The sequence below is a fragment of the Struthio camelus genome, chromosome 2, assembly GCF_040807025.1.
Source record: "Struthio camelus isolate bStrCam1 chromosome 2, bStrCam1.hap1, whole genome shotgun sequence".
Taxonomy (NCBI): domain Eukaryota; kingdom Metazoa; phylum Chordata; class Aves; order Struthioniformes; family Struthionidae; genus Struthio; species Struthio camelus.
In genome coordinates, this window is record NC_090943.1 from 173,538,354 (window position 1) to 173,566,247 (window position 27,894).

At 43.4% G+C, this 27,894-nt stretch overlaps 1 protein-coding gene across 1 annotated transcript in view; it reads left to right on the forward strand.

Annotated features, from left to right (window-relative positions):
• The first annotated feature begins 17,723 nt into the window (after window positions 1-17,723).
• The window catches only part of FAM83H (family with sequence similarity 83 member H), a 30,318-nt gene continuing 20,147 nt past the window's right edge, over window positions 17,724-27,894 (forward strand). The window contains exon 1 of the mRNA XM_009671692.2: window positions 17,724-17,970. The gene's annotated coding sequence lies outside the window, so the exon portion shown is untranslated. The remainder of the gene's footprint in view (window positions 17,971-27,894) is intronic.

A 27,894-nucleotide genomic window follows, 5' to 3' on the forward strand; every position in this document is an offset into this window, starting at 1 on the left:
CTTTTGCTCTACTCTGCCTTTAGATGTACATTTCCAACCTACACTTCCCATTAATTTGGCTGGTTCTAACAATCCCTCTAATCTTTTCATCACTGTATCCACTATGCCTAGAATATTGTCTCTAACTCTCTGATACATAAAACATTCATCCTTCATACAGTTCATCACTGAGGGACTGGTCAGTGTTTCAACTGTAAGCATAAAGGAATAATACGGTCTTATTAAGTCTGCAGGAAGGAGCCTGAAATGCCCTGCATTGGCTGATTCTCATGCACAATGGAGGCAAAAGAGCCAGTCATGTAGTAGAGCCATCATGATGAAAACGAGCACAGCAGGGCACAGTCCCCAAAGGAGAGGTAATGACTTTGGAGGCTCCGGATAGTGCCAACTCAGGCTACCCAATAATACCCAAGACTCACCAGAGATACGGACTTCATGAAAAAAGATGGAAGAGTCCTCCTACTGGCAGTTTAACCAAATTTCCAAAAGGGAACAGTCCTGACATCATCTGGAACCAGTAAGTATCTAGAAAATATAAAGCTCCTTTTGCTACAGTTTATATCCTCTGGGCTGAATTAATCCATTTGGCTTCCTGGCTGCCTGTCCAGCTCAGTGTTAACTTGCCTGTTAGTGCAGAAACATTTCCATCTCCCTCATTCTAAAACCAAACAAAAACAGTAAAAGGAAAATATTTCTAGGCAAAGTCATCCTTCATCAACCCATGTTTAAGAGCGTCTTTACTTTTTTCACCTGTATCAGTGAATTTAATAGACGATTTTAACCCTATAAATTGTTTCTTGTTGCAGCCGCAATGATTCAAGAATCACTACTATATAGATGTAATTATCATTTTAAAATATATTTGCTGTATTTTAATCATCATCTTTATTAAAATAGTGGCTAGGGATAAACAAAAACTGGGACTAAATAAGCTAGGCACCAGACTAACAGAAATAACAGAAGTCTGAGTGGGATTCAGTTCAAGATTAAGATACCTAAAATTGATCTCTAGGCTTCAGTGACTGTAAATTGCCCTAGAATATATTGAGAGACACCTAACTCACGTGGAGACATGCCTAAATTTGCGTGTCTTAAGTTGAAGCCATATATACATATTATAGCTTCAAGAAAAAAAGATATATGAGTCCAGAAAGGAGGACAGACGGTAATACGTAACCCAGCAACAGTGAACGCTGTAAGAGCAACAAGTATCACCAGTTACTGACAGGCGCAGGAACAGTCCTAGTACTCTCACCAGAAGCCATTTCTTAAGCTAGATTAACAAAGTGGTCTCTCGTTATCACCACAATCTGTTCTCAACAGATTAAATACACAAGCTCCTTTGACATTGCAGCTGACTTTTCTGTTGAAGTTTCTTAGAGCAATGCTGTAATAGAGAAACAGATACAGTTTGTTTGTTTGTTTGTTTTTAATCTTTGGTAACAAGTCTCCTTCATAGCATAAACCCTAGGACAACAGTTCTGGATCCTATTGCCTCTCAGCCACTTTTTTTCTCCTTAGTTTTTGCTTTTATGAGCAATTCTTGCACTCTTTGCTATCTAGCTGAGAATGACTTATTCATTGGCGTAGCAGAGAGATGATTTTTCAGAGCCCCCTGCATGAGGCCAGCACAAACAGGTGTGGTCAGGCACAGTTTTGCATTATTTTTTCATATTAACCATTTTTTCCATTCTCTGAGAAGACAAGCACAAGCAAGCAAACGTGCCTTTGGCCATTTCCCAGAGAAGAAACAACATTTACAAGAGTCACATGTACTTCATTTTGCTTGTTTAGGAAACAAGAAACCCACAAGGAGTGTTACAAGATCTTGAGTGGATGTTGTTGTTCCCAGGGCATAAGCAAGGTAACCAAAACACTTTGCTACTAGAATCTTGCCTATATTGGCCTCTTCATCTAAGCAGCTCCCAAATGCTATGAATTCATCCACATCATAAATATGTGAAAGGAAAATCATGTTAATTTTGCAGAAACTTAAGTAAAAGAAGGTAATCATTATTTGCCTAAAGCAGTCAGAGAAAACATGCCCCTATAGAACCTCCTTTTCAGAGAAAAAACAGGACAGGTGTGGATGATAACTTTCCTCTTTCTCTGCTCTTTCCATCACCTCTCAAAAGAGGACTGTACCACAGAATTTTGGCACAGACCTAAGTTAGGAAATTGCTGCAGGCTCTCTTACGCAAATGAGAAAAGACAGACAAAAGTGAGAGGTAAAAATAATGCTTTAAGGTGTCATTAATTTCACTCTTTCAGTCACATTTCTTCTAACATTTTGTTTTAAACATGCTTCAAAAAATGATCAAAGTGTCACATTATCTAACACTTGCAGCTGGGGGGTTAGCTCCGCTCTGGCTTAGAAAACCTTTGTTTTTAGCTTCCAAATGATACTGAATTGGGAACCACAGCAATAAGCAAAGAGAAACGGGATAGAAAGAGGGGAGAAACTGGAGATTTGCACCTCAAATTAGGAGAAAAAATTTCCTCTCTAAGCCATACCACAGGCAAATGGTCATAAAATTTGGGATGTCCACACCACAAATCACAAGGGCAAAGGTCTGAGCTCATCCATCCTAACTTTGGGTGGGAGGCTTCAAGTACAGCTAATATTTCAAAGCTCTTTAAATCTTTTGAGTTATCCCATCTGGTAGTTTGTCTAATAAGTGATAGGAATTCTGCCTACAAACCTCTATCGTTCCTAATATCCAAATTCTAGTTATTATGAATTGAATAATTAAGTATAAATTAAATTAAAGAATAAATAAAAACAAGTTTATAAATAAGGTTCTAAGAAAATTAGTTCGGTTCTTTGTCTCTGAGCTCTTCAGTCCGGCTGATTTGAATATCAAGGGACCTCTTCTTCAAAGCAAAGATGCTAAAACTACCACAAACTCAAGCAAGGAAGAAAACTTGTATAAATTTAATCTAAATGTATGACTATTTCTCAAGAAGGATACTAGGAATTAGCAGAACTTAAAAAAGAAACTGCTCATCAAAGAAAACTATGCATAACAAAGGTCAAAAAGAACAAGCACCAAGTGATAACTCCCCAAAAATCAAACTTAATATACATTGCAAAGTGTAATTCAACAAATAAACTCTTCCCCTCGCTTTTCAAAAGGGCCATGATGTTGACAATGGAACAAAAGAAAGACAATTAATGGGAATGAGATTAGGAAATGGAATTACCTTGCTGGAGGTATAGAAAACTTTAAGAATCCAACTATCCCCAAGCAAATTCTTAATAATTTCTATCCCAGAATTCAGAAGGAGTGGCACATTAAATCACAGGTCCAAATATACGTTAAGAAATCTTTCCAGTGTAGTGTCAAAACATGTGTTACTTAAAGCTGCTTACTCAACCCTAGCCCTTTTCCAAATATCAAGGTTTTTCCCTTAAGAGCATTCTGAACTTCTGAGCTTCACTGTTTCTTAACCGGCACAATAAGATCATATTCATCATATTTTAGTAATCCTGGCTCCTATTTCTTTAAGTAGTATGATCCAGTTCCCCCTCTCTGGAGAATTATCCTCTTCTCCAAGAGAGTTTCCTGATTTTCCTTCAAACCCTTTTCTGGGTTTCCTTGATCAGTTCCTTCCTCTTCTCCAGGTCAGTATCTTGCTGCACCCTGCCTCACATCCTTCAGTATCTTGCTGCATTACCTTCCTCAGCAGAGTCCCATCGGTTCCAACAAAGGAAGAGGCACTAGACTGAGAATGAAGCAGCCTGGCTTATATTGCTGTTTTTCATCATCTCCCTTTGTGACTATCACTTCATTTCTTTATCCAACAATTTAATCTACCGTAGGGACCGTAAGATATAACTTCTGTAGAACAGCAATCTCATTTTACTCTTTTGTTTCATCTTGTATGCCAAATTCAGTTAAAACGACTATAACACCCACCCTGAACACCTCACAGGTCAAGGGCACAGCTCTACAAAAGCGAGCACTCACAGGGAGGAGAGCAATTACACCTATGTGTGCCTGCTGGACAAGGCCTTAACTGAGCAATTCAAGTTAAGACGACATTATCTGGAGCTAAGACCGAAAACAAACGTGAGGGACCAATTTAAAGGAACAACACAAAAGGAAAGAAAAATAAGTAAAATGTCACAAAATAACTGGCTCAACTCTCCTGTCAAAGTGAGCGTTATCATCCCCAGTTCAACTTTTTCAAAAGATCCTAAAGCTCGTGACTACCTAAGCCTTAAACGCAGGCAGGCAGGCAGGGCACAAGGCTAATCATGAGGCTGAAACCATAAATCCTTCGACTCGAGGCTTAAATTGCCCGTGCGCAGTACCGCCAACCAGGCACCGAACCGGGGCGCGGAGCGGCGCGCAGACGCCCGCGAGCGGCCAGCCCCGGGCCGCCGCCCCCGCCCCCGCCCCCGCCCCCGCCCCCGCCCCCGGCGGCAGTGCGGCGGCGCGACCGCCCCCTCACCGCGCCCTCCACCTCGGCGTTGCTACGCTACCAGGACGCGGACGTGCCCGCCGCGCGCGCACCGGTGAGGCGGCGCCGTCACGTGGCTCGGGGAGGCCCCGCCGCCGGGGGCCCGCCCCGCCCCCGCCCCGCCCCCGCCCCCGCCTTGTTTGCCCTCAGCGGCTTTAAAATTATTCGTAACGTTTCTGAACGGAGTAAAAATTGAGGGAGAAGGAAAGAGTGCAGATATGGGGCTTTTGTAGGCAGCAGTTTGAATCTTAATAGTTTAAGTATGTTAAAACAAAATGTGTTTTAGTAAACCTAAAGGCAAATTGTTTATCTACAGAGGACAAAGAAAAACACATCTACTGTATTCTGGAAAACTGACTGAAAACTTCTGAGGGGAGTCCACAGAAAACAAATGAGCTTACAGTGCCATGCTATGATACAAAGAATTAATGAGATCACTGGATGTAGAACTGAGTGCTTATCTGCAATGAGATTTCTAGTAACACAGTTCTGTAACAGACATAATGAGCCACACAACTGGAAGCTGAAGTTACACATTTCAGACAATAAAAAAAGGTACAGTTCATTAGCTACAGAAACTATTTACATGCAGTTTTGCTGGATTATCAATTATTTAATTACTTCAAACCAACATTCTTCTAAAACACATATCCTCTGCAGAGTGGTGCTTAGTTTCTCTGGTCCTTTCATGCAAGAGAGAAGACTTTAAAAGTCTGTGTATCTTCTCTACATGCTATAATATTGGTTTGTATAAATAAAGCCTAGATTAGAGATTAAAATACAACTTTTGTAACTGAGAGTAGAGACTGTTGATTGGAGTGATGAGCTGTGGGCACTGGGGAACTGATCCTGATCCTGCTGCCTCCTTCCTGTGGGAAGACGTTAACTGGCCAGGCCAAGCAGATGTGTGTTTTCTCTTAATCAGATGATACTAGATGTTCAGCCACAGTCACTGAACTTGATTACCACCAATCTGCACTGGGGATTAGCCTCCTAGTCACAGGTTTATTTCTTATGTCTCCTCCCATATCGTTCCCCAAAGGGAAAGGATGGCAGTACCAGCAGAACACTGTGGTAGGGAAAGGTTAAAACAAAAAAAGAAAAGGCATGCCAGTACCCACAGAACACTGCTATACAAAAGAATTGATGGTGATGATTCTTCCTCTCTTACTCTCCATCTGGCCTGTGAATTTAAGGCAGTTCCCAAATTAAAAACAAAACTATAAGCATAATAGTGAAACTACACAGGACTAAATCTAAGTTCATGTTTCCACTCCCATACTTCCTTCAGACTGCTTGTTATAATCATGCTGGATTTCTCTAAAGTCACACCTGAAAGAAGTTATTCTTTGCAATGAAAAATTGCCAAGAAGAATTGGGATGGGAATGAAGCAGGCAAACTCCTCAAGAGATCCCTTCAATATTGACAGCAAAGCAAGGCTGATAAGTCTAGAGACTAGAGATCAATGACTTCTTCAGTGATATACGGAGCATGTGTTAGGGTTCACTGCATAAAAAAGAAGTGCAATGCTGAAGGCCAGTTAGTAGTTATGACTTCTTGCTATTGAGTTGGGATAAAAACTGGAAGACCTTGTTAGACAGCTTCAGGCTAGATAGGTAGAAGGGAGAAAGCAAAGTTGCACTTAACCCAGATAATCTAACATATACAAATTAAGTGTCTAGAACAGATCAAAAACAGAAGGGACAGAAAGGATTAGTCACAGACTAAGCCAAAAGGAGCATTCACCATCTCTTCCACTACATCCCAGGCCACCTCAGCTTATCTTTGTTTATGGCTTTTCTTAGAGTAGATATTTTACTTCTGTTCCTTGTATACACTCAGGGAGCAGCGAGGCCCGCTGCTCCCTACAGGATGGAGAGCCAGGAACTGAGCGGGACAGTACGGGCAGCAGGGCAGGGGCCTCCCCAGCCAGGACTTGGTCCCACAATGCCTGAACAATGCAAGCAGGGCAGGCCCAGGGATGATGGCAGCCGGGGTCAATCAAGAGTCCACATCACCAGATAAGTTTGCAGTGACAAGACAGGTGTGAGGTGAAGCCAGGAAGTCAATCCAGTGGTGAGGGTCAGGTCCAGTGGTAGCAATTAGGGTTAGACACAGTCCAGTGATTGCTGGGCAGGTCCATAGTGAGAAGGCAGGTCTGAGGTCAAGCTGGGAACTCAGTTTGTGGCTGGGGTCCGGATCAATGGAGTCCACAGCCAGGCACGGGCGTGGCTGTGGCTAAGCTGGATACCAGTAGGCCTACGGTGTAGCTCAGGCAGGACTGAAGGCCCAGGGCTGGGCTGAAATGGGGATCCTGGGTCCATGGGCAGAGGGTTTGCATGGAGGCCCCCGGGGAGGTTGGTCAGGGCCATTAAGGCCTACTAGTGCACTAGTGCACTCAAGGCCCAGAGATATACATGGGATGTTTATGTTTAGTCCCCTCTATTCCTGTGTCTCTCCTCTGCATGTTGTTTTTTAATGAAAATGTCATTCCAATCTGAGAATTATTCCATTGTCTCCACTCTCCATTTACAAAATGATGAGATTTGCGAGATTCAGATTCTAACTCAGACATTGATATGGGTAAATAGTTTTAGAAAAATTAAAAAGATTTGCAGGGAGGCAACCAAACATGATGCAACATGCAGAGTGGGACTCTGCACCAGCTGGAAACGCAAACTTCACAGTGAATGTACTTTGTCAGGGCAAAACACGATTCCCTCCTGCAGGTTACCCTTCTTTAGTCAGTGTTTCAGAAAAGAAAGATCTCCTCAGTTCAAAATAAGAAAACAGCAGGGCATATTCCATCCTACCCTTTAACAATGCTGACAGTCTCCAAACTTTCCTTCTGTCCAGATACTCTTCTGTTTTTTTCTGGGAAACTGGGAAATGTAAATTCCCCATAGCTAGAAACATCCCACTGGCCTGCATATTGCTGTAGAAGGCCAGCAGCAATTGTCCCTTCTAAAGAACTAACACTGATCTCTTTGCTGGTGCAAACAATGGCACAGATAGTACCCTCCAAAAAGAACAATGATAATTCAATTACAGAGAAAAGAGAAGTGAAACAGTTTGATAAGTTAATGCCAACAGCGCTATGGAAAAAATAATGCCTTTTCAGTTTTACTTCCCTTTTAATTTGCTAACAGTTTTCTATCAAGACAGGCAGCGGAAGAAATAAAGCGAGAACTCCTGTTAGGCCCCTAAAGCCTGAGAGACATACCAAAGGAGTGAGGACATGATAAAAGACAGGCTCCTGTCAGGCCAGGTTTTCATGATGCAATGCACTCATTCTCATCCACTGATGAGAATGGTTCTAAACATCTGGATTCCTGATTACAGATCTCACCTGGATCAGTTTGAGGCAGAAGTCCTTCCAGGCACAGGCTGTCATTTTCCTCCAGTCTGTTGTGATTTCCAAAGAAGAAGGATGAACACTGACATTCTGGATGCAGGTGTTGATGTCTTTCTTATGTATTTTGGCAAGGCTTGTCTACATGTTATGCCAACAAAAATCTAGAATTGGACTGAGGACAATACAGCCTTGAACATGCATTCTCATGTTATAATATGCTGCTTTTCTTTCCTCCCAGTTGTGCCAATGCATTAGTTTGTTGGAGCCATTATGTGAACTGGATCAGGAAACAATTCCCAATTTAAAAAAGCTTAAAAATAAAAGTTCATTTAGCAAGAGTTAAGGTGAAGTGGCAGCTATAGAGGTACAAGTGTTGGAAATAAAAAAATCCAATTGAAGTTCAAGATGAAGTACACAGAGAAGTTCAAGATACAGTAACACAACAGCACAGAGTATCTTTATTAGCATGGACCACATGAAGAAAGCCAGTAACATTTTTCATGGAGCCATCATACTTTAAGCAGCTCACTCAAGTTCTGGAATAAATTCTTTACGTCTCTTCCACCAATTATTCTGGTCTGGGTTTTCTGCATAATGTTGGTATTTCACTTATTCAAATTCTAACTTCTTTTCAGGATCTTCCCCAACCCTGACAAGTCCATGTGCTGCAGCAACAACCACTACCACCCAAAACGGAAGTTTTGTGACTTCATGGACTCTTTAATTGTATGGCTCATTTGCATAAGATAGTAGAATCTTCATATATATATATATATATATATATATATACACACACATATATAAAAATTTTACAAAAGAAATAACGTCATATAGTCACCAAAATGACTGGATACCACAGCATCACTTTTGTTTGTGCATCTGCCACTTCTGCTGTTATTTAACTCATGCTGGTGAATTTGTGTGCAATCAACTATGCATACATATTTCTTCGCAGGTCTGAAGCCTTACTGTTCCTAAGCAATGAGTCACCTTGCCAAACAAGCATAAACTTTTAAGATTCATGTGCCAATTTTATGTCACCTTAAAAGACAAATTTCTGCGATACTCTCCTAAAAGCTACTGTGATCACAGAATCACAGAATCACAGAATGGCCAAGGTTGGAAGGGACCTCTGGAGACCATCTAGTCCAACTCCCCTGCTCAAGCAGGGTCCTCTAGAGCACATTGCCCAGGATCGCGTCCAGGCAGGTTTTGAATATCTGCAGGGAAGGAGACTCTACAACCTCTCTGGGCAACCTGTTCCAGTGCTCTGATAATTTTATTTTTAGCAGGACCTACTCGTCCCTCCGCTCCAGCCTGCTTCCAGACCTCACTCTGCCACCGCTTGGGTTCATCATAGATATATCTTGCACAATATATCACCAAGCTGCAATACAGCCCCAGGAAAAAAAAAATTTCTAGGATTAATAGAGTAGCAAGCTCCCCTCAGATTGATGTAAGCAGAACGCGGAAGGGCCTGCCCATCTTTTCAAGGTGGTTCACTGTTCGTGCCATTTGCTGCTTACTCTTCCAATGTTGAAGTCTTTGTTTTAGCAGCTGTGACAACTGCTACTATCTGAAATTGGGCTCACTGCTTTCTGATTACCTCTTTGTTTTATCCCCCTGTCGTATCATGTCATTAACCCAGATTCTAAGCAACGTGGGGCAGCAAACATCTCTTTACTACTGGCTCTTTGTTTGAAGGCAGTTGGTCTAAAAGAGCCCAGGTCAAGACATTAGACACAAGTAGTAATTATCTGGATGTATTACTAAATTAATCCAGAATGACAATGCATATATACATTGTAATTAGTAAAAAAGCAAACATAATTTACAAATGAATGCAATGGCTGAGGATTCTTTAAAAATAATCAACATTAGCTTGGGAAAAAATAAAAATAAGCATTCTCAACTTTCAGAACAATAAAGCAGCAAAACATTATTATTACTATTAATTGGAAGGATGCACGTGATACCATCATGCCATAGTGTGATGATAAAGGACTTTTTAGACCATTAGCAATGAGATCGGCTCTGTTAGGAATACCCTTCTTCAAATCAGCAGTTCTCAATAATTTTCACTTGAGAGTCCAAGGGAACTGACTCAGGAAATGTCAAACCTACTCAAATACTATAAAACTTGGAATAGCAGAATAATTCTGGTGATGTATTTGTGTATACAGCAATAGTGAGCCTGAAACTAAAGGTATGTGTCCAGTTTGATATTCTCACTTTTAAGTTAGTTTTGAAAAGCTGGAACAGGGTAGAAATGAACCACAAATATAGTTTAATGGATGGGGGGAAACATACAATGAGAGATTTTTAAAACTTCATTGAAGCTTTAAATTTAATTTATTGAAGAGAAGATTGAAAGATGGTGTGATTATTTTAGTTGCATTGCTGAGAAATATTTTAGTCAAATAAAGGTTACTAGACTAAGTATAGAAGTGACTAGATTAAATCCTATGGATGTTATTATCTAGGAGGTTGAAGCAGAAGGATGATACAGTTCCTTCTGACCATACGCTCTATGAAGGCAGGTGACACTGAGATTTTCCTCAAATATTTTATCTAAAAAGAATACTTCAAATAGGACCTTGCTCACTGATAGAAACTAGAGCCAAAGTTCACATATATTTTACATTAATTTACAGATCATGAGAAGCGCAATTACAAATCATCCATCTTTACAGAGTAAAAGCCATACACTGAAACCTTATCGAAAATGAATGTGAAACATTCTAGATTTGACATTCTGGGGAAGTTCAACATAGAGGGAAAATCACAGAATCACAGAATGGTTTAGGTTGGAAGGGACCTCTGGAGATCATCTAGTCCAACCTCCCTGCTCAAGCAGGGTCACCTAGAGCATATTGCCCAGGATCGCATCCAGGCGGGTTTTGAATATCTCCAGCGAAGGAGACTCCACTACCTCTCTGGGCAACCTGTTCCAATGCTCTGTCACCCTCACAGTGAAGAAGTTTTTTCTCAGGTTCAGGTGGAACTTCCTGTGGTTCAGTTTCTGCCCATTGCCTCTTGTCCTGTTGCTGGGCACCATGGAGAAGAGACTGGCCTCATCCTCTCGACACCCCCCCTTCAGATACTTGTACACGTTGATGAGATCCCCTCTCACTGTCTTCTCTTCTCCAGGCTGAACAGGCCCAGCTCTCGCAGCCTTTCTTCCTAGGAGAGATGCTCCAGTCCCCTCACCATCTTGGTAGCCCTCCGCTGGACTCTCTCCAGGAGTGCCATGTCTCTCTTGTACTGGGGAGCCCACCATTGGACACCATACTCCAGGTGAGGCCTCCCCAGGGCGGAGGAGAGGGGCAGGATCACCTCCCTCCACCTGCTGGCAACACTCTGCCTAATGCACCCCAGGAGACCATTGGCCTTCTTGGCCACAAGGGCACACTGCTGGCTCATGTTTAACTTGTTGTCCACCAAGACTCCCAGGTCCTTCTCTGCAGAGCTGCTCTCCAGCAGGTCAACCCCCCAGCCTGTACTGGTGCCTGTGGTTATTCCTCCCTAGGTGCAGGACCCTGCACTTGCCTTTGTTGAATTTCATGAGGTTCCTCTCTGCCCAGCTCTCCAGCTTCTCCGGGTCCCTCGGAATGGCAGCACAGTCTTCTGGTGTGACAGCCACTCCTCCCAGCTTAGTATCCTCAGCAAACTTGCTGAGGGTGCACTCTGTCCCTTCCTCCAGGTCATGGATAAATACATTGAACAAGACTGGAGCCAGGACTGACCCCCCTGGGGGACACCGCTAGCTACAGGCTTCCAACTAGACTGCACCACTGACCACAACCCTCTGAGCTCGGCCATCTAGCCAGTTCTCAATCCACTTCACCATCCACTCATCTAACCCACACTTCCTGAGTTTACCTACGAGGACGTGATGGGAGACAGTGTAAAAAGCCTTGCTTTTTCCCAAACTCATATTGTAAATTTACTTTTCTTATAGTCATCTTTTCCTGAATCTCACCTTCAGTTAGGAGTGGGATTTATCCCACCTAAATTCAGGTGACTGTATCTGAGATGGCTGGTTTGGCTCTGTGTATACTCAGTGGGGTTTAGGTGGAGTTCGTTTTTCTATTTTTGAAGGTTTGAATTGTATCCTAGACTCTATTGACTGTACTGACTAGCCCTTCATAGACTGTAAAAGGAGCATTGGATGACTTGCCGTGATGTAGACACCTATGTACCAGTCTCCCATGTTCAGTCAGATAAATTCTGTCTTAAATGCCCATATCATATCCAAGACGCTAGCTGCAATATCATCACTTTTTTGGGCCCAAGTATCTTTTCTCTGACAAGAGGAAAGATATATTATCTTGACTCAATCTCAAAGGCTCATATAATGAAATTCTACATTCTGTTAGAGAATGTAAGCTCTGTCCACAGGGAGAAAAGTAAAGGAGCTGGTGAATCATCACCACAACATATCTGCCTCATACACCAGTGTTAGCCTTCAGACAGTTCCTTGCTTCCCCTCTGTCTATGCATCTCTGCAGTACCGGGAGCAGATTCAATACAAAGGAGAAGAAATTGAAGAAACAATGACCAAACAAAACAAAAGAAATCCATGCAGAGGCTGTACTGCAGTCCTGAAACCTTCCATTTTGCTTTCAAGTACTCTAAAATGAAATAAGGAGATGAGTATCCCAAACCCAAGTGTGGAATTGTCTATTCAGTCATCTGGAAGTTCCAAGAACCACAAAAAGTAGTCAAAGGCCAAACTTTAAACATGAAACTCAACATTATAAGAGTGACCAAAAACATAACTGTAATCATCACTGGAACATGACTTTGAAAGATATTTTCTGCTTAGGAAACAGAAATAAAGGTAAAGATCATAGGTCAGCAATTGGACATGCAAACATATAATGTAAAGAAAGAAAATAATGGATAAAATAGATGCACTCCTCAGAGAAGACTGAGAAAAGATAATAAAAAGGAGTCTACTGGGAGTCTGCAAAGAGCATCAAAAGGTTTATATCTGTATGTACATTATTAGGAGGTATTAAGAGAGAAAAATGCCATTGGGAATTATGGAAATATTTAACTTCCCAAACACAGCCTGGAAAACAGATGGTAGTAATAACAGTTAAGCAATAATGGCATAATAGGCTAATGGGCCTAAGCGGTCACACAGGAGATAACCAACAATATTTTTCCTGAATAATCTCAGAACCAGTGAAAAGATGCAATTTTAAATTTTGTTTTGCTAAGTAAAGGAGACTTTATTCTATGTCTGATCATAAAAAAAAAAAACCTTCCTTTGAATTAAGTTCAGTTCTCTGCTGCCAGCGCTGAACAACAGTTTTAGCAATTTTGTCTTAAAGAAATTCCAGGATCCTTTCATATTCAAGTCCTTGAAATCCTGAATCTGACTAGTTGCACTCTCTCTTAATTTGTCAGGATTTCTCCTTTTTTTTAAAGTGAGCATTTTAGATACAGACCTGTTTTTATTTGTCTTTACATTTAATTGAAACTGAATCAACATTCAAATGAAGGTTATGATGTTAGATAAATAAAAACCAACGATACTGCCAAAAGCAACTTGGAAAGTATCAAACAGGATTACAGAGCTCTGGAGACAGTGGTCAGGGGTGTGGGGGCCCAGGTCGTTTTCTCCACAATCATGCCAGTGAGGGGAAAGGATGGGAGGAGGAGTAGATGGATACTGATGGCAAGTAAACAACTGGCTGGTGTCGGCAACAGGGTTTTGGTTTCTGTGACTACCGGACCCTGTTTGATGATCTACAACTGACTGGGAGAGATGGGGGTCCACCTCACTAAACAGGGCACATGCATCTTTGCCAACAGGCTGGCCGACCTGGTAAGGAGGGCTTTAAACTAGGAAAGACAGGGAAAGGGGAGAGTTATAGAGACCATGCAGTCAGCAAAACAGGGCTCATGTGGGGATACCTCAAGCGTTTGAGGCACACAAGGAAGTGCCTACAAGACAAGACTATGGGGAAACCTCTTGCACCCCTTCTGGAAAATCAGCATGCTCAAATATCTCTCTGAAGTGCCTGTACACCAATGCATGCAGCATGGAGAATAAACAGGAAGAATGAGAGATCTGTGTGCAGTCGCAGGGCTATGATCTCAGTGCGATTACAGAGACACGGTGGGATAGCTCGCATGACTGGAATGTTGTCAAGAATGGCTACATGCTCTTTAGGAAGGACAGGCCAGGAAGGAGAGGAGGGGGAGTCGCCTTTTACGTGAGAGAGCACCTGGAATGTATTGAGCTCTGCCTAGGGATGGGCGATGAGCTTATGGGTTGAGAGCTTATGGGTAAGGATTAAGGATCAGACTAACATGGGTGACACTGTTGTGTTGGCTACAGGCCACCTGATCAGGAAGTGGAAGTAGATGAGGCCTTCTACAGACAGCTGGAAGTAGCCTCACGATCACAGGCCCTGGTTCTCATGGGGGACTTTAACCACACTGATATCTGCTGGAGGAACAACACAGCAAGGCACAAGCAATCCAGGAGGTTCCTGGAGACCATTCATGATAACTTTCTGACACAGACAATGGAGGAGCCAATGAGGAGAGGCGTGCTGCTGGACCTTATACTAACAGACAAGGAAGGGCTGGTTGGAAATGTGAAGGTTGGGGGCAGCCTTGGCTGCAGTGACCAGGAGATGGTGGAGTTTAGGATCCTGTGAGGAGGGAGCAGGGCAGCAAGTAGGATCACAACCCTGGACTTCAGGAGAGCCACCTCTGGCCTCTTCAGGGACCTTCTTGGAAGAATCCCATGGGATCGGGCCCTAGAAGGAAGAGGGGTCCAAGAGAGCTGGTTCATATTCAAGGATCATCTCCTCCAAGCTCAAGAACGGTGCATCCCAATGAGCAAGAAGTCCAGCAAAGTGGGCAGGAGACCTGCATGGATGAACAAGGAGCTCCTGGCAAACCCCAAACAGAAGAAGGAAGCGTACAAGAGGGGGAAACAGGGGCAGGCCACGTGGGATGAATACAGGCACGTCGTCCAAGTATGCAGGGATGCAACTAGGAAGGCCAAGGCCCATTTGGAATTAGATCTGGCAAGGGATGTCAAGGACAACAAGAAGGGCTGCTTCAATTACATCAGGAACAAAAGGAAGACTAGGGAAAAATGTGGGCTCGCTACTGAGTGAGTCAGAGTCCGCGGTGATGAAGGATACAGAGAAGGCAGAGATACTGAACGCCTTCTTTGCTTCAGTCTTTATCGCTAAGACCAGCCCTCAGGAATCTCAGACCCTAGAGACCAGGGAGAAAGTCTGGAGAAAGGAAGACTTTCCCTTGGTCGAGGAGGATTGGGCTAGAGATCATTTAGGCGAACTTGACACCCACAAGTCCATGGGCCCGGATGGGGATACACCCACGAGTGCTGAGGGAGCTGTACACTTCCTTGGCTGAAGGTACACACCTACAACTGGAGCAATCAGGGTAGTTTAGATATATTATCACACTCTCAGACATAAGCTGCAATAAAGGAAATTCCAGTTAGAGCTTAGAAAAAAAATTCACCATGAGGGTGGTCAAGCAGTGGAATAGGAGCCCAAAGAGGCTGTGGGATCTCCATCCTCAGATATACTCAAAAACCCAACCAGACAAGGCCTTGGGCAACTTGACCTATCTGGTCACATTGAATGGGGGCACTGGATTAGATGACTCCCAGAAGTCCCTTCCAATCTAAGTTATTCTATGACTGTATTCTGTGATTTCTTTCTGAAGTTAAACTCTCAGGTAATAGCAACAATGACTAATACTTTTTCCTGTGTTTGATTATCTAGAGGATTCCATCCCATCCCAGTGGATGATGACTTGACCACAATTATTCAGGCTTTTGAACAACTGCACGAACCAATCAGGCCTTAGAGACTAACTTCACAGAATACAACAGAATATTTCCTTAGCAATGTGTTAACCACAAGAACATCAAACTGGCCAAGTACTCTTTGCACTGTCTTCTCTTGGATAAACACCAAATTCTAAGCTGTGTTCCTTACCTTCAAGGTGTGCACACAGAACATACAAAAATCACCTGATATTCTAGGTTGTGATAGAGACTGTCATAACCATCCCAGTGGCACAGCAGCACTTTCTATCAGAGCACAAATTTGCTTATTCCTACTTATATTTCAAAACACACTTCTTTGATCTTGCCTTTTCTAACAAAGTTAGCAACCTCCAGATTGTAAACAAGAACAGAACATAAAAGCCCTATCAAAGAAAATATTCTAGGATATACACAATTATAGCCATGAGCAGAGGAAGAGAAAAGAATAAGACACAGTAGAGAATTCATTCACACGATAATGTGCTACTGGAAAGCAGATACTTGAAGCTGAAATCACTGAAAGATTAGGAAATGACGGAATTAAGATGGTCTATCTGTATAGATGGCCATCCACTTTGCATTCCTTATATCCCCACTTGCTAGAGACTCTAAAAGGTGTGATTCCTGAAATCTTGAACTAAGCACTGAAAGCGAGTGGGCCATTTTAAATTTAATATTCCTGCTCCAGTTCCTTTCCTTCAAAATAGGGATAATCACACCATCACAGTCCAATTGAGTACTGAGAAGTTAATTAATATTTGCGAAGCATTCCAGTAGCATACTGATGAACAGCATGGCAACACCTACATGGAAGTTAATAACTCTGTTCAATGTGGTGTTTAAATGCATGTGGTGAATAATGCCCAGGGCAACACAGTAAAGGACGATTGAAAGCTGTGACATGATGCACATACTTTTGGGCAGAAATGAGAGACAACAGATTCATGACCCTTAGACAACCTTAATCTAGATTATTTTCCAAATTCTGAGGAACCCCCACCATGGCACCTTAATATTAAACTACGTTTTATAATACATATATTAACCTATCATACAGGTACATGAATAGATGGTAGGAAGCACCACTTGGGAGTGCAGCTCATGGGATGTGAGGGTATGCACTAGCTGTTCTGCATGTGCGTATTCGCTACACGCTGACAATACCACGCGTGCGGCAGGTCTTTCTGCAGTGCTTGTCCCTCAGCCACCAAACACCTAGACCCCCTCCTCCGCTGTCTCCTGCTGTAGGGTCTCTTCTGGTTGTCTGTGCAACTTTCAGCTGCAGGCAATCAGGTGCTACCGGCAGGATGAGCTCTGTGAGGCCGAGGGAGGCAGGGCCGCCGTGGCCCGGCAGGCAGCAGCGTGGCCCCCGCTGCGCCCATGACATGGCGCCCGCGCCGGCCCGCCCCGCGCTGCAGTGCCCGGGCCCGCCAGAACCGGGCTGCCCGGGCCTGAGTCACCGCCGCCGCCCTCGCAGCCGCCATCGGTCGGGCACCGCCCGGCACACCAGCAGCGCCCCGGCTGCCAGGCTGAATAAGATAGAACATGAAAGGCAAAGTAACAGGCGTTGCCGCGCCCGGGGCTGCGGGGAATCTCGCTTAACCCTTCTCTGCCTGTGCCAGCAGCCGGCCCCGGCCCCCTTGGGCTCAGGGCGAGGCCTGCTCCCTCCCCATGCCAGCAGGCCGCCGTGCCAGCCCGGCTGCTCCTCTGTCAGTGAGGCCAGGGTGTGAGCGACGGGCCATGGTGGGGAGCAGGGAGACGGAGGGACTGGGGTGCTACACCCTGAGATGCCCTTCGGCCACCTCGCCCCCCGGCAGAGGGAGGCCGTGGGCCCTGCGCCCCCAGGCGCTCCTGCTGCCATGCTGCCACTGCCCAGTTAGCCAGGCCAAACCGCAGGCAGAGCAGACCCTAGAGTCCCTGCCGAGCCCACTCCTCCTTCCCAAGGTGGCTGCTGGGCTGCGCGGCGCCTGGGCCAAGGAGGCGACAGGGTCTGCGCCCCGTCGCCAGTGCTGGGCCGCGCTCCCCGGCCTGCTCCGCGAGCCAGGCCCGAGCTGGTCTGACAGGCTCAGCGCAGACGGAAGGGGAGAGGCAGCCTGCGGCTCAGGAATGTGCAGCCCTTATCTCTCGCTCCCCTGCAATCCTGGGGAGGGAACAACTCTCCAGAGTTTGCCTTTCTCTCGCTCTTACTCACCCTCTGCCCTGGGTGGAGCTTGAGTCTCGCTGGCTAGGAGGTGCCTGTGAATCAGGCAGCACGTCCAGGGGAGCGGAGAGCCGAGAGCACGACCCACCACCTGCCCTGGCTCACCTGGGAAGGTAGGAGAAGTGCAGGCACCCCCTGGGGTACGTGAGTGGCCACATGGGGCAGCAGGCAGGGGCTGGGGAGGCCTTGTCCTGACCCCTCTGCACAGGTCTGGGCGCTCGGGATCTGGGGCTGGGACTCTGCAAGCGGTCTGGGACAGGAGATGGCGAGATGGCTGCTGCTGCAAGGGGGAAAAGCTCTGGCAGCAGGAGCTGCCAGCCATGCCTTGACTGCCCTGGTGTGACAGGGTGAGTCCCAGGAGGAGATGGCAGAGGCAAGGGCGGAGGGAGCATGTCATAGCAGAGATGGCAGGCATCGTGGCTGGCGAGGGAAGAGACCTGTCAGCCTTCAGGTAGCCTGAGCAGAACCGCTCAGTGAGCACTTCACCAAACCTGTGTCCATGTCCTTTGAAAAAGCCCCGAGGAGTGGCTATTTCCTAACTTATCCCTGTCCTTGGGAGGAGATCAGACAGCCTGACTCTGCATCCCAAGTTAGAGTCGGAGCTGGCCTTCTCCTTGAGTAGGAAACACTGTAGGGACATCTGCTCAGGAGGTTGGGACAAAGAGGACTTCACTGGTGGTAGGGCTGGAAAGGCCAAGGCATGAGGTAGGCAAGGAGACAGGAAACAGCTACTGAGGCCCACTGCTCGTTTACTTGCATTGACCTCGCTCCACATGCATGGGTGTGTAGTTGCCTGCTGACATGGCCTGCAAGCAGCGACACAGACATTCGTGTGCGTACATGCAAAAGCACAGACAGATGCGCATGGACACATGCATGCACAGGCACACACGCATATACTCACTACCTTTTTTCCACAGATATGAGCCTGTCTGATAGAGCTTAGGTTTTCTATGTGCACAGAGAGGAAGGGGAAGGTCTTGTGTTCCTGGCACTCTAAATTGATTAAGGTCAATGGAGTTCAACTGTGGCTTTTGCCTGGCCCGAGGACCAAGCTTCTCAATTTTCTGAAACAGTTAGAGGGAGAGGAGGTGCTTGGAGAGGAACAGCAGTATTTACAGTGACATTCTTCTGCTGAAAACATTTAATTCATGAAAGCTGCAATAAGCTCAGCTGTGATAGAGGCCAAAGATAAATGAGTAACTGCTTTAAGCAACAAACTAGCTCCAAAGCAGAGTAGTGACAAATACAGTGCAGAACACTGGTGGCCCCAGATTTCTTGGCATAGCCTACAATAATATGTGTATTCATTGGACAAGGAGTAAAATAGCAAGCAGACAGAAAAACCATAGCATGCCTTCACCATGTTACAGGTCTACAGGACTTCAGGGTGGGGGAAGAAAGATTTTTTTCCCGTGTGCTCCCCTTTATCTGAGGGGCTTTAGAAAATTGTATTTGAGAGACCAAGAGCTGTATTTGCTGTCACCTGGCAGGGGAAATGGTGATATTCGGTGGGGAACAAAAGTTACAATAACTGTGTGGTTGTAGAGAAAATCGCATATCAAAGTAAAAAATGAAAATGCCACGCACCGCAGTCTGGTCTGATTGTGCCAGGGCATTGTCATGGCTCAGGACAGAGGCATCTATGTTCTCTACCTCATTTTTCACGTAGTCACAACTTTCTAAGCAACTAAAATCCACGTCAAAATCTTGCAGGATTGGACTTCTTTGTATTTTATGGGTAAATGGAACACTTTTCAACTGCTTATCAGACCCCATTTGGCAGGATTATCATAGCCCTAATGAAGGAGTTCCATGAGTGGCTTTCTACAATGTAATTGGGGATGGGGGCGGAGGGTAAAAGGCCAAGGGCAGCACGCAGTGGGGAATTTCCTTCTGCAAACTATACCTTACATTGGTGGACCTTTTCTTGCAGTTCTCTTATGGACTTCCTTATACCTCCTCTTTAGTAGATATAAATCCAATGAAGGGGATTGATTGAAATAGGGTAAGCTTTGCATGAGTGTTGTTATCTCTTTAGGTAATCTGCTTTCTGTAGAGGCCCCTTTTGCATGCAGAATCTAATTTCCCCAGTTTTCAGTGTGCAGAAAGTAACTAGCTGTAAACATCAGGTTTTGCCCTAGTGGCTGTCTGCCTCCTGGATTTGCGCATGCCACTGCATACTCTTTATTGCATAAGACAGTTAGGATTGACATGCTGTCTCAACAACCACTTCAAAAGGAAAATTACGACATGTAATTTTTCTGCTACTTTTCTCTTCCTCTGGCCTGTAGGTAGATCCCTGGACATTCTAAATATCTGGGTAATTTCCTGATTCTCCAGCAAATAACATTTTGCGGGATCCTTTGCACTGACTAAAAAGCAGACGTAAGTGGGAGTCCAGCAGGGGTTCTGATGTGCTGACTAGGCTCCCAGTTCTGCTCTGCTGCATGCCTATAGTATTCAGTACATTCACTGCTCCCCTTGGACCCTGAAAGAGTTTATTATACCAGTCCATAGGGTTAGCTGGCAAATGCACGTAATATGGAAGATAAAATGGTAATCTGTTGGATGCTCAGTGATTGACGTGATTACATGAATTCAAGTAATTTCTCATCTGATGACCATGACTTCAGATAGAATGAAACTCCTAGACTACAGCAGGCAGATATATCCTTTTTTTAAATGATGGCTGTGATTCGTGCAAAACCATCTAGAGTGAAGAATGGGACAGCCTTCACTCAGATGCTCTAACTTAGGGTGATCAGTAGAGGCTGATCAGATGACCAGAAGAGAAGGCTTTGGGTTGTTTATGTGACATTTTAACAGGAAAAACCAATTGCAATATTTTCATCTTTCAAACAGAAATTTTAATGGTAATCCAGGAAGGTTTTGAGCCTAGATCCAGTTCAAGAACAGAGAGCACAGACTGGAGCAGAAAGTACAGAAAGGAAGATTGAAAGGGGAAAAGTAATTGCCATGAGGACTTAGCAGACACAGTTGTGGCTGAGAAAGAGTCTAATTCAGAATAGCGCCCACATCTCACCAGACTGTTCTGGGGAACATGTCTGAGCCTTACTTAGAACAGCATCTAATAGGAAGGTATTTGAGTCTCCAGTGTGGTCCAGCATCCTTTGCCGTAGCTCTTGTAGAATCTCCATGGCAATGTATTATGGCTGATCAGGAAATTCTGGGGTATGCTTGAGAGCTAAAAGTGCTACATACATAACTGTGAGACTGGCAAGTAAGAGGCCTTAAATTGAGAGATCTTCTGTCAGTAGCAGTTAAATCCTTAATAGAGAAAACTAGCACCTGTAGGATAGGTTCTGGAAAAGACGAGCACAGCTGTCATAATTAATATAGGTTATTCAGCCTGCTGCAGCAAGCAGGATTAGAAAGCAGTTGCAGGCCCTCTATCACACAAAGCAGAGTTTAAAAGCCCACCTTAAACCCTCATACAGCATTTTCTTGAGAGCAACCCACATTTCCCATCCCACATTTTCCATGTCTTATCCTCATAATGTCTATCCAAGTAGTTTTACCTTAGGCATTACTGTTGTCTCCTAAAGTCGACACTTCCAGAATATTAGCAAGCTGTTCTCATACCAACTTTTCTACTTGATCAAATGTAATTTTTTTAAATCGTTAGTTTCCAACCTTTGGTCATTCCAGAAATTTTGGAAACCTGAAAATTTTTCACAGCCCACCATAAAGAAATGTAAGGGATATTGAAACTGAACCACAGGAAGTTCCATCTGAACCTGAGAAAAAACTTCTGTCACTGTGAGGGTGACAGAGCTTTGGAACAGGTTGCCCAGAGAGGTAGTGGAGTCTCCTTCGCTGGAGATATTCAAAACCCGTCTGGATGTGATCCTGGGCAATATGCTCTAGGTGACCCTGCTTGAGCAGGGAGGTTGGACTAGATGATCTCCAGAGGTCCCTTCCAACCTAAACGATTCTGTGATTCTGTGATTCTGTGATATTGACCTGTGGCTCATTCCCTCCTTCCTGCTGGACCACAGATTGGAAATCGCTGCTTTACGTTTTTCTCCAGGGCTTACCTTTTTCTGCTTCTCTTTCTGACTGTCAAACCACTTTGATTCATTTCTTCACTAGGAGTTTGGCAGACCCACACACGTTCACAGCACGGAGGGCTTTTGGGGCTGTGTGTGGAGTACAGCAGGCTAAGTTAATTCTTCTGTCTGCTGCCTTTCTCTTCTTGCTGGTATCCAGGGCAACGAAAAGACAAAATGCTTAAGCCCAGCAAATTGTGCGTATACTAGCATATGAGCATGGGGTCTCAGGCAGAGATCATATCTGACTATCCCTTTCCGGGGAGGGGGGGTTTTTACAACCATTGCTGCCTCTCAGGCAGTTCCCTCTGCTGATGCATATAGCACTGTGAAGGCCTCAGTTTTTGGGAGTGTCTTGAAGCAGAGAAGCAGGTCCAGCCAGGGAAGTGATCAGTTGAGAGAGGCAGGCTGGGAACTCGCTGTGCCAGCAAAACACGTAACAACAAGCACCGCAGTCAGCATTGGGCAGGAAGATAGAGCCAGCCTGAGGTGCTGAGACATCAGCAGGGGCTGACATCAAGCAGCAGCAGATGAGAGAGGAAGGAAGCATTGATCTCGTTTACCTTTTGCTTAGTCTGGAGAAATATAGTCCATCAACTTGAAGAAAGATCACACTTGATTCACACCTGGGACAGAGGAGACTTAAGAGAAACGCAGGCCCTATTTTTTTAAATCTATAGGGCTTTGTGGGAACATGAAAATCATCCAGTCAGCATGGCTTAGACTAGAATTTCATGTAACTCTTTCTAAAAAAAAACAAAACAGTTAAGCTCCACTGAAATGGAGCATAATATGAAAAGGCAGCAAATGATGCACAATCGAACAGGTCCCTAATTTATTCTGAAATCTGCTCTTATTGTTAGTCTAGAGATAGAGGGAGAATTTTTACATCTAGAGTCATCTGTCAGTTACTTTGCTTTGCTCCACCTAGATAAAAAAATTCCTAACAATTGAACATTTTTATGCGCACAGATATTTGTAGATGGTGATCACATCGCCTCTTACTCTTTTTAGCATTAAGAGAGCAACGGTCTCTGGTCTGATAGCTTTTGTCGACCACAAAACTGAATGCTTGAGATAAGTATCCAACCTAATAAAGTCACTCTCAATTACACCAATGTGAACAGAACCAGGCCTCAAGCCAAGCCAAAGGGAAATTTCCTTGGGAGACTCCCTGCTCAAAAAAAGCTCTTGGTAATTGCACAGTGATAGCTTCATGCTCTTTTCTCTCCTGTTTCTCCCCTGCCAACCTTTTTTTGCCTGAGTAGAGGAGTGATTGCGTTAGTAGTCCTTGTACAGAGGCACACTGGCACAGTAGCAGCCAACCCAGTTTCTTTGGGAAAGCCCAAGCAGATGGGTGAGGGAGGCCTTCACTGCTGAGAGGTTGAATCCCGCTTTTCATCAGCCCAGTATATCAGCCTTCGTCTCCTACTTGTTAAGTTTTCAACAAGCTCCTTCGTGCTCTCCTTTATCCACTGCCCCTAAGCATGGGAGGAGTTACTCATAAACAGCTACAAAGCCTGCCTTCTTATTGTTCTTCTTCAGCTTCCCCCTGAACAAAAACAGCTGTCTCATATTAGCATGCTAACAAATAACTTCTAAGAAGCAAATGTACTGAATGCTTGTTTCTTTATACAGCCCTCCCTATACCTGTGTTCACTGTTGTCCCTTATATTATACTTAGAGGACAGATTTCTTGGGGAGGAACTAAATTTTGTAGTTTTGGCTTGTTCATTTCCTAATACGATAAGATTCTGATTTATGTCTGGTGCTTTTGGTACTTACAAATTTATGAGCCTGATTTCATGAAATGATTGTTTAGGATAGCAGAGAACTGCATGAAATGACACATAATTCTAACCGCCTTCTAGGAGAAGTGGAGAGAGGGCACGGTGAATCAATATTTTTTTTTGCCCTCTAGGAAATGCCAATTCTGAATGACTGCAAAATCAGAGGGATAGTAAATGCGAAATACTGTAGCACTTGTATGGCAGAGATGTGAGCCAGTGTGGTAACTGATCTGAAATGGTAAATGAAGGGTGGTCTGGAATCCCTGAAAAAATAGGCTCACAAATGTTTGTCTTGTTCTATGTGCTGCTCTTCATGGTAGAGCATGATATGCCTTATCAGACCTACTCTCTCTCTGCCTAATGCCAGTTACTTCAGCTGTATTTCAGGTGATATTTCTCTTATGCTTCTCATTATGTTGGGAAACTCTATCAAAAATTTGTTCTTCACATCTCCCTTTAGAAGGTAGTTGTAGTACAGTGCCTATAGTCCGCTTAATTGCACAACTGATCATATGCACAATGCTAAATTTGCACATCTCCCAGTTGTTCCTTTTCACCCCTCAGCTCATTTTTCTCTTTCATTCATTCAGCATTTCTAATGCAGCCTTCATTATGAGACCTCAATTTAATAATTGCTGGTACCTCATCTGACACAATGGTATCATGACTCTTGATTAGAGTCTCTTACTGTAACTGTAACCAAACCAGCAAGGCTGCTTGCCTGTAGCCTAACTCTCAGGTTTCAGCAAAATTAATTGGTTGTCACTGGGGACAGTTCAGTGACAGCAGGGCTAAAAGCAAAAAACAAAGCATAGTAACGCTATCTTGTAAATCAGCAAGATGCTCATTGTTCCATAGTAATCAAAAAGCAAATCTAATATTAGGAAAGGAATCGAGTATAAAACATTATACTACTGTATATTAATCCGTGTTTCACCTTCATCTTGCAGTTCCAGCCCCACCATCTCGAAATAGGATATAGTAGGAGTGAAACAAATTCAGAGGCGAGAATAAGAGTAGAGGATCATCAAAGACATAGAACAGTTTCCATATAAGAAACAACAGAGGCGGATAGGGTCCTCCGTCTAGAAAAGAGATAATTGAACGGAGATTTGACAGGGATGTATAAAATCAGTGGCATGATGAGGATCAATAGATATTGATTCTTCTATCCAAAGCAAAAAATAGGGAACAAGTGGTAGATTCAAAAGAAAAGGAGAATGCGCTTCCTCTACTGTATAGCTGAGCTGTGGAGCTCCTTGCCTCTAGATGCTGTGAATGCTGTACTGAAATTTTATGTGGGTTTAGGGAAACTCTGGATGAGTTCATGAAACCAAAATCCACTGAAGCTATCTACACTTCTAAAACCATACCTGGCTCAGGAAGTTCTTGAGCCTCAAGTACCTAAAAATTGGGTTAGAGAACCTGGTGAAGCATCATAACTACTTAGCCTGTTGCTGTATGTTTTCCACATCATCTCCTCTCAGTCCCTGGTGGAGACAGGATTCTGGGCTCGATGGAACTTTGATCTGACCCGGTACAGCTGATTTCATATTCTGATCTCTTTTGGTCATACCATTTCAGAAACATACAGCAAAGAGAGGTTTCAGACACAGTTAATGAGAATGAAGCCTGGAGAAACAGAGAATTTTGGGACCCTTTAAAGACACCAGAAAGCAAACACTTAAATTGATAGGTGTAAATGGCAGGTGGAGCACAAAGATCTTGAGAGGGGCTTTTCCATTATAGTTATTTAGTACAGAAGATAATACACAGGAGTACAAAGGCTCCTGTAGTATACAGTAGGGAATGGAATTGGGAAAAACTATAATCTTTCTGGAGGATTTTGATCTAAATCAGCAGGGTTTATGTGAGGAAAAGCTGTATCAGTAATTTACACAGAGAAAACTGCTTGAAATTTGCTATTTTAAATGCAGTTTCAGATGAAGGCCATAGGTGCACACAAAAATGTTGTATGCTAAGGTGTGCTTAGAGTAACTATTTCTTAGCAACTGTATGTGTTTGCCCTTACTGCGTGGTTTCCCATGGTAAATGCAAGGTATTATCGTTCTCTGTTGTTGAAGAGGAAATTGCCTTTCATTTATGACAAGGGACGTGCAGGGCAGTTACTGTGGATCACTGTGTTTGTGTCCCTTAGCGTACTTTGCTAATTTGATCATGAATCCATCTCCTAATAGCCAGTTGTTAGCCGGATGAATATGTTAAAATCATGTTAGTGGCTAAAAGTGCATTACTTTCAAAAGGCCTTTGACAAGATCTCTCACAGAGTGTATTGAAAATAAGTAGTAATAATCATTTAAGTTATTAAATCCAGAGAGAACTGTAGGGAATTTTGGAAAAAAACTAACCAAGCGACCTGAAAGACAAGCATAATGCAAATGAAACTGTGTGCTGCCAGCGCAAAGTAATTTACGCAAAGGAAAATACTGGCCTACTTGTATGCCTTCTGAGATTCGAGTAAATACTATACAAATCAGGGGAAAAAGGGATCTGGGTGAAGTTGCAGACTATATTGGCGTTGCTGCAGGGGGTCAAAAAGGAGACAAGATGCTCTAACCTTAAGAATAATGTAGTTAAGAGTTTGGAAAAATAATGCTTATTGTGTAATTCAGAAGTGTGCACTCGTCTCTCGCATCATGTGCAATAATGTGCAACATCATCTTGATGTTGATATTGCAGAATTACAAATGTAACAGGGAAGCTGACTTAAAAACAAAGGCACAATAGTATTTATTAGCCACAGTCGGAAAATGCTCAGGAAGAGAAACTGAAAAGATTGGTATTGTCACAGTAAGATTGAAAAGATGATTGATATTGTCACAGTAGGGACAAGATGAACAAGGGACATGATAAAACAAGGAATACAGTAAATTGAGATGTTCTGATTTTCTCAATAGAAGAACAAGACATACAATTCATAGACAACATGAAAAATGATAAAATAGCTGCTTCTACTCAGTAGCTACTTAGACCACTTAATTCTTTTACAGAAGTTATGTGATGCCAAAATAAATCCTCACTAGCCTGCGAGAAAGTAGATATGCGTGTGGTTAAAAAGCCTATTCAGCATCCTTATAATAAGAATTAGATAATTTGGGGAGTTAAGCCAGAAGAGATCGTTAGATAATCTAAGCTGACTATTATTTAAAAGAGACTATAGCATTTAACTCTGCTTTTTTCCTGTGCTAAAAAGACACTCAGTCTTGATAGGAAAGCATCACATTTCCCTCAGAAAATTGTTCTAGTATTTAATTTCCCCAACTGTAAAATAGTTAGCCATATTATCCATCTGAGTTTTAAATGGAAGCCACACTTCTTATTCTTGTGCCAGTCATCTTGTTTCTGCAAAAATACGGTGAAAGTATTGAACGCTTTTTATCAATTAAAAAAAAAGCAGCAGGTGGTATCTTACTTATATTGATTACTCTTAAGTATAAAAAATTGTTATGGTATGCAAAAGACTGCAGGGAAGAATGGCTGGCTGGCATGGTTGAGGGCAGTATTGAGATCAGATTTGTTTGAAGAGTATCAGGAAGAAAATAAATCCTAGCAAAATCTAGAATGGGGGGGGGGGGGGGGCGTTTCTAGATAGAGAAAGACCACTCCTAACAACACAGAAAAGGTAGAATTTGCCATAATAGTACACATCATGTTAGGCAACAATATACAGGATGAAATCATGGTTTTACAGCCTAAAAATGTCAGGAAGATAGATCTTGTCAAACCACACCAGCCTTCTTTGGCCCGATCATAGTTTTGGCTAGTGAAGGTGTAGGTATGTTTACTATAGTAAGCCTTGGCTTCTCCAAATCATCTAAATTACTGCTTTCTGCAATGTGGTTAAAAACCATACATTATGCCAAACTAACAGTCTTACATTAGTAGTTAATGACCTAGCATCAATTATTGAAGAGAAGCTATTAATAATGTTCATTTTAATCAGACTTACCAGCAGTTGAATCTTTGTCCAGTGCTGCTTAGTATTTTGATAAAATATTTAGGCAACTGTTAATTAGTCGGATAAAGTTCACAGATAACATAAAGTTTGATGCAGGAGTAAATAATGCAACGTTACAATCTGATGAATTGTATTTTAATACAGTCAGATAGAAAACTGTACAGAAATCATGAATGAAGGTTGCAATTACAGATC